General features: G+C 41.7%; 1 protein-coding gene across 7 annotated transcripts in view; it reads right to left on the reverse strand.

Moving 5' to 3' along the window:
- The window catches only part of MET (MET proto-oncogene, receptor tyrosine kinase), an 89,691-nt gene extending 81,589 nt beyond the window's left edge, over window positions 1-8,102 (reverse strand). The window contains exon 1 of one of the 7 annotated variants that reach the window (XM_015628897.3): window positions 7,517-7,720. The gene's annotated coding sequence lies outside the window, so the exon portion shown is untranslated. Of the gene's footprint in view, window positions 1-7,516; window positions 7,726-8,032 lie in introns of those variants that run through there. The other 6 variants (XM_033514456.1, XM_015628905.1, XM_015628899.3 and 3 more) reach the window with 6 other exon arrangements.

Consider the following 8,102-nt stretch of genomic DNA (forward strand, 5'->3'; position numbering starts at 1 on the left):
TCTATTAGCATGTTCTGCATTCAGAACACCTCCTCTCATGCAGCCTTCCATAGTCAACCAGGAAAAAAAAGGTGACTGTTGTTGGTTAGGTCTTTTTGAATATAACCAGGAGAAGGAGAGAATTGTCCCTTTCTCACAAATGGACATGCCTTGCCATTCTTCTCTTTTGTATACATAAGGTCAGGATAAAAAGGACAAAAATCAAATGGAATCTGATAGAAATAATAACTGAATTCTATGGGATTTAATGGAAGATAAAATGTAATGAGATTTTTAACATGCAGTTCTGAAGCACAAACAGGCTGAATGTTAAATTTCATAGAATAATTCAGAAACATATAGTAAGATTCCCTTGCTAGATTCAATAGGATTTTCCCATTGTGGAAATTTATAGTGAGGAGCTGACAAGATCTTGAAAATGTCACAGAAGAGGACATTCCCAGAAAAGAAACTATTTAATCCTCTGAGAAGGGAAAAGGACACAGTGAAATGTTGCCACCACGTCATGTGCTCTGGTAATTTGTTGGTAAGGCCAGTGTTTGGAACACTAGGAGAAACAGACATTTGGGAATTTCAGATTCTGACTACAATAGGCTTAATAAACTCTAAATACTAGGAAATGAAGAAATCAGAGTAAAGCATAAGGACACAGTGCACATCTAGGTCCTCTGTCTGTTTTCAACTCTTGCATAGTTTCCACTGAAGGTGATATAATTTACACCCTGAGTTTTATTAAAGGCACCTATATTCTGACTGGGGAAACACCCTTTTTTACTATTTGGAAGTGCTGCAAACACACAGAGTGATAAAACTCATTATCATACAGCACTTCCTCCTTGAACACATATAGGAAGACAAAAGAAAAGTGTTCAAAGTTTTCCTTCATCAAAGTTTTCTTTTCCTTCATCTGAAGAGTTAAACAAGAGTTAAGACAGTTTTCAGTCATCTGCTGCAAGCTAAATTGCATCTTCAAACATGAACAACATTTTCCACTCATCTAAATGGATGATAAATACATTTTTTAGGGTGAAATTTGGATTATTTTCTCTGATGCAGAAGAGCTTTATCACACAGGAAGCTCCACATTGGCTCACTGCTTACTGGAGCCCATTACTGTTTGCATTATACCTACTCTTTAAAAGATTATTAATATTGCAATTGTATATTTTTTTCTTACTTCAACTTTGAGCAGTTGTAAGAATGATATCGAATTCTGGGTATTAAAAAGAAATATTTTCCCTCAGGAAAAATATTGGCCTCTAATCCAAAGAGCAAAAGCAATAAACCTAAAGAGTTTAAAGGAAAGGTTTTACAGGACAGTAATATATAACATGTAAAATTAGTACCCCACTCCTAGAAGCAGACAGGAAAACTGAGTATAACTAAAGTAATTAATTTAACATTTTCAGTGACATCAGGAGAGGGTAATTAATCACCTTTTAACATTAATTCAACTACCAACACCTTTCATTGTCTTCAGCAAGGCTGCCTCACTCTTTTATCCTGCTTTCTTAGTGCTAACAGAATCTGATCTATTTGGATGAGAAGACACATGAAAGTATATATAATAATACCCATATAAAGACACCCTTAACAGATATATAACAGGATGTATAATAGCAACAGATAAAAGGATATATAATTCCCATAACAGAAGTCCTAATACAATTTTAAATGTAGAGCAGTCACAAAGAGAGCAATCCAACCCAGAGTTACCCCAGCATATATCTAAGACAAAGGAAGCTTGTAGAGTTATTTCAGCTTGTCCTTTTCTAGTTGTGCTTTGGGACAATCCACAGATTTGGGATTTTTCTCTGGGCCTACTTGGAATGCTGGGCTTACTTGGAAACTTGCTACTTTTATTCTTACAGGATCATCCATGATGTGGGTGTGTAGGCGGGGAGAAACAAACCCCAATGTCTTAATAAATATCTCTGATGGTCCTAAAATTCTGGTGATTTAGTTTGGGTCAACCAATCCAAAATGCCCACTTATTTATGATACAGCTAAAGACAAAACAATAAAAAGTCATGTATGTCTCTAGGCATTCATATGGCACAATAGACCTCTACCAAGCTTGAAATCTCACTAGCTAGATTAGCTTCAAAACAAAGTAAAAGAAAGGTGAGGTTCAGCATGCAGCTCAGACAAGCTAAAGAATAAATGAAGAAATAAAAGAAACATTAAGTTAAGAAACATTAAATAAGTTTGGAATTCTAACTGTAGATGATAATTGTTTTCATCAAACTCATTAAACATGCTCAGAAATTATTTGTTTCCACAAAATTTAGATGAAAATAGATAGTTCCTCCAGGACTTGACAATTTGTGCAACAACTAATGAGAAAAATTTCATGTCAAAAAAAGATACATTGACCTTCTATTAAAGTCAAAGAAGAGAAAATCCATTTTTCAAATATGAACACATATGTGCAGCCACACACAAAAGCAGACCTAAGTCCAGTGTCCATGAAGAGTCAGTGGCAAAACTCCCAGGGACAGCCACGAGGCCACAGTCATGCTCAGGGTTCTTACCAGGAAAGTAGCACAACCACACAAACGGGTAAAAAAGCCAGTTTCCTAAGACCCACAGGTGTTGTTGTAGGCCCTGGGTGTTTGCAGTGGGTGATATAGGGACTGGAATTCAGCTGAGGGCATGTTCTGCCAGATGTGGGCAGGGGTAGCAGCCGGCAAAGCTGTGGCTGGGTGTGGACATCCCACACCAGGGCCATGTGGCTCTCAGCCCTAACAAATGCTTGGTGTAATCAGTCCATTACTCCAGGTTTCTCCCAGGCCCACACGGTTGTTTAAAAAGAGCATTATTTGATGCAAACCAGAAGCCTTAACACTGTATCTCACAAATAACTGTAACTTTATTGCCTATTTCATGGTGGTCCAGCATGGTTACCATTGTAGGCAAAATGCCTCTCTGAGTCTCATCACCTCTCCCCTCTGAAGGAGGTTCAGCTACGGCAGGTAGGGTGCAAGGGCACACCACAAGGTCACATATCTACACACCCCAGATACCAAGAGACAAGAGAATTATATATGCTATATTTTCTGGTCACCTGCTCATATCTAAACAGCTGAAAACCTTCAGGTATTACATGCCATCCTCCTGCAGTAGGGCTACCACCTGGAGGCCACCTGCTGGCCTGCTCTTTCTAAAGAGAAGCAGAAAATTTTATGTGACTCTTCAGTCACAACCAAAGCTATGATTCTAGCCATTTTATAAAATAAATAATACATTTGCCAAATTTCATATCCGTATGCTGAAGGAAAATCTGCCTGAAGCAAAACACTTCCTGTGTGGGAAGTGAACAACTTACGTTGTATAAAATTGTCAATAAAAATTAATTACTTATTGCTTAAAGCTAGCTGTCTTTATAAGTGTGCCTCCTCAATTAACTGAATCTGTTTGTAGAAGTGTAACTGAGAGGCCCCTGTGCTTCATCATCCACTCCAGAGCCGTGCTATTTTGAAAATAAAAGACTTATATCCTGTCCAAAAAATAAACTCTGGAGGTGATTTGCCATGTTGCCATTTTGGATTACAAAAAAATGCTCAGCCAACACACAGGGGAAGGCTTAATTCCAGCAAACACACACATAAACAGGAAACCTCTCTCCAGTCAGAAGGTATTTTTCCCTTCATACAATGGGGTTCAAAGATGTGTCATCATATAGTTTAAAACAATTGCTAAGGAACCTTACCATTTCCAATAGTTTAGGAATAGAGTTGGCTTCCAAGTTGAAAGCTTGTCTGAACTTGCATGGGAAGCACACAAACACTAACAAATATATGCTGGCTTAGGCCTGTGCAGAATTTTTAATCAATAAGCATGTCAAGCTGGGGGACAGGGAGGGGAGGGAATCAATTTTCAGAAGGCAAACGGTAACAACTGTAGATTTAATCCAATTGCAGATGCAATCCCTTACTAGTCTCAATATTTTTGAAAGAAAGTAGCTCCATGGCAAAGAATGAATTTCAATAAATGTCACATATTTAGGTTTATTGCTGAACTTTTAAATTTATCAAGCTAGGTCATTGATTCTTCACAGAAATTATAACCATACATGTAAAAAATATTCTGATACTGTTTAGCTGGATAAACATCAGAATGAAAGACCTGCAGTAAAGGAAAGTAACTTACATAAAAAATTGTTATTTCTGTATAACTACAGGAAAAAAAGATATGCCAGTGTGACCCTTCAATGTGAGGCTAAAGCTGCAATGTACACAACAAAGTGGATAGCTATCAAATACCATGGTGATGGCCATGGTGTGAACACTTGAGCAAAATGAAAATCTTCTGAAAGCATTTGGCAATTTTCCTTCCACATGCATTTGCAACCAAATTTATCACTAATTCAAACAAGAACCTTTTGCTGCCTTCCATACAAAAGGACAACTGCATGTTCATTTTCTTGGGATAAGCAGAAGGAACTATCAGAGCTATAGGATGCACAAAAAAAAAAAAAAGCATTTTGTTTAAGAATTTTGAGATTATTAAACTCCTCAGCATTGCAGAAATTCTTCTGTTATTGACAACTGCTTGAAAAATTAAATGTTCTGGAGCACTTGCTTCCCTGGAGACTGGCATGTTGGGAGGAGAGGTTTCAGACCACTCACTGCTTCTGTTGCACCACGTGCACTCTTGTGCCTGGCTTATTTACACAGCCTCTCCTTAAAATATAAGCATTATAAAATTCTTAAAATTTGAGGGTTATAAGCCCCTCAAATTATTTATTTCCATGTATATTTTCTACTCTCATATTTGGTAAACTCAATTGCATCAAATTCAGTGAAAGTTCATCTGAGCCAAGGGGACTCAGTCACCATCCAGCCACATCAAGTGACTGAAAAAGATCACAGCGTGACTAAAAAGTCCCAGAAAAGATCAAAAAACCATGGCAATCTGCTTGGGAACACTGTTTGCATCAAAGGAGTTATATCCTGGACTAATGTGGTCTGATAACTTTACCTCTCTTTTCTTTTTCTAATGTTTAAAATTGGATGGAAAAAAATACTTTATCTTCTTGTACAACATCATAGTTTTCCTCAAGGCAAATAGCTTGGCAATTTGCTACATTTGTTAATGCTGGAGGAAACAAGTTAGCACACATACCATGTGTTTGAATGCCTTTGGAAATTAGATTGAAACACTGATTTGATTTCCTAAAAGGTATCTTAAACAAGGCAAGGTTAGAGATTTGGAGAGTAATGAGAATTTGTGTGACTTCAAACAGCTCTACATAAAACAGACCTGATATTCTGGGGGGAAAAAGGTCACCTAATTATTCGTTTCCTGAAGGCCCTGTCTATACTACATTTCCCCTGGGTAAGGAAACTGATTTAAAAATGGCTTCTGCTAACATGTTTGCATCAGTTGCTATGTATGAGACAGAGATTGTTAAAGCCACTGCTGAGAAAAACACAACATTTTTGTAAGAGAACAGAAACCTCCTCATCTTGGCTGTAGCAAGAAGATTCTATCCTCAGAGTCTTGCATGGAGCTATGGCCCTGCCTCCTTGGTGATGGCACACTGCTTGGGGCAACGTGGCGTGACCACCAGTGGTGCGTTGCACAGGTTTAATTACCAAATATAACATTTGCATAGGAAGCAAAATCACCAGCTGTGGCCACAGCAGACAAGATGCACAGGTTGATGGCTCAGCTGAGGGTAACAGCCTAATGAAACACGAAGTTGTGCCACCAGCTCAAAGGAGAGACAGCAAGGTAGCAATAGGGAGGTAGAAAGCCTGGACATAAGAGTTACACAGGAACCCACCACAGAAGTGACGTTGCCACCCAAAAGCTTAGGAAGGCATGTTTGAAGTTTCACACACTGCATGCATTCCTTCTGCTTTGCACCAAACAGATCTTTGTAACCCTCTACTGAATTTTGTGTTCCTGTATTTTCAGAGAATGCTGCTCAGCTACCCTGTCCCTTTCTTGTTCAAGAAATGATGTGTAGTGCTGAGAGAGCTCAAGCAGGATTCCCCTTACATTAGATATTTCACAAACACAGATGGAGATGCAGGACCTCTCCTTGCTTTCTGCCTGAAGCAAATAAAGTCTAGACACATCCCCACCACAAAGCAATCATGGCACAAAGCAGATCACCCAGTGCTCTGTGACTCCCACTGCTGCAGCTCTGGCTCGCTGGCTACCCCAGCACAGCACGCTGCCGGCATCAGGTTCCCTTTGTGGCTGCAAAGGCTGGACTGCTGCTCTTGCACTGCAGCCAGCTGTGCCAGTTAGTCTCTGGAGTTCTGGTAGCCAGATTTGGGAGGCAACAGGCTTTGAATTTCTCATCTGAGCTGAAAAATACAGAGCAGGAATTTGCAGACCATAGAATAATAAGAGTAGGTGGGTTGTCCCCTCCAATTGCATTGGACAAGCAAGAAGAGGTTACAGGTCATCAGCTAAGGTACCAGAAAACCATAAATGCCGGAGAATCAGGATGGGAAAGGCAGTCCTGGAAAAACAACACTTGCTACTTAGTTTTGCATTCATTGAACCTCTGCCGAATTTTGGATTTCTGTCTGCCTTGCCTTGATTCAGTGAGCTCCCATCCATCTATGGCTGCACTGTCATCTACACTTGAGCAAACGACACGTCTATGAACTCCTCTCCAGCCACAACATGTGCACTTTAGCTTACCAATAAAGAACTGCTATGCAGTGATTAAGCTCTGAAGAGAAGGGAAAAGAAAAAAAAAAAAAAAAAAAAAAGAGAGAGAGAAACGAGAAAATCCTTATAGGATAATAAAGAAAATTCATTCCCTCCCCACCAAAAGGCACAAAAGTTGACTCTGTCTTCTGTAAATAGTGAGATGAACGTTTTACAAAATATCCCGGTTTCCAAATGATTCAGTTTGTATTAGAAGACAGAAAAAGAATCATACAGTGCTGAAGAAGGATTAGTGCACAAAGAACAAGTGATACAGTCATTCTCCAAGTTACTTTGTTTTCAACATGCAGCTCCTGCCAAAGGCTAGCTTTTTGCTCTGGCAGTGTATGATCTGTAAACATCTAACCAGCTCTCTAAGAAACATGTGAGATACTTTTTCTTGACTGATTATGAATCGAAACCTCTCAGATCTAAAATAAAAAGACAACAAAAAAGAGACACCATCCTCTTTTTGCAGCTGGACAATGAAAAAAGCACCTGTGGGATGAAAGCAAATGAACTACCACACAGCGCATAGGTTCTTCGGGAAAAGTATGCACTGCAGCTTGAATAAACCTCCTACAGGTTACAAACGCACAGTTTGTTAAACAACACTGATATTTGATTATTAATCCCTATTGATGTAAGTGCAAAACTTCCAATTTCTAAGGAGTGCATTCAGTATTTATAAAGCCTAAAGCCACATATTTTAATGCTGACATGGAAACAGTGGTGGAATGCCATTATATGAACCCTTTGCGATTTGTTTACCGTTCGAAGCAAATTCCGCTTTTAAAAATGGGAAATAAACCCCAAATCCAACAACAAAAATAAGCCATACCGCAAGGAAAACCGTGAACGCCGCGCAACCATAAAGTACACATCCCCAACTTGGGGAATCCCGCAGGCTCACCCTGCGCCTCACGGAAGGCGGTCGGACCGGCCACCACGAGCGCGGAGCCACCGTCTCCGAGTTGGAACTTCCAGGCTGCACTGCCGGACACTGCCCCGCGGCGCGCTCCTGCCGCGCCCGCAGAGCGGGAAGGGGCGGGAGGGGCAGCGCCTCAGGCTGCAGCCGAGGGGCCGCTGCCGACAGCATCCCGGGAAGCGCTGCCCGGGAAGCGCTGCCCCGCCCGCGGCCGTTCCCGGGTCCCAGCGCCCTGCGGAGCCGGGGCGGGGGCGCGGGCAGTCCCGCACGGCTGTCACCTGCCCCCGCGGAGCCCGGCCCGCCCCGGGAGAGCAGCGGCTCCCGCGAAGTTCCCGGGCGGGGCGCAGCGCAGCACCGTGCCGCTGCCCGTCCTCCCCCGCTCCCGGCTCATCTCGCTCCCCGCGTCCCCCCACGGGTGCCGGTCCTTACCGGAGCGGAGCGGGCTGCGCGCCGGCACCACCGCCGGAGGGGCGAGCGCTGCGCCCCGGCGGGCTGGGCT

Source organism: Parus major, chromosome 1A, assembly GCF_001522545.3.
Source record: "Parus major isolate Abel chromosome 1A, Parus_major1.1, whole genome shotgun sequence".
In the NCBI taxonomy this organism is placed as follows: Eukaryota; Metazoa; Chordata; class Aves; order Passeriformes; family Paridae; genus Parus; species Parus major.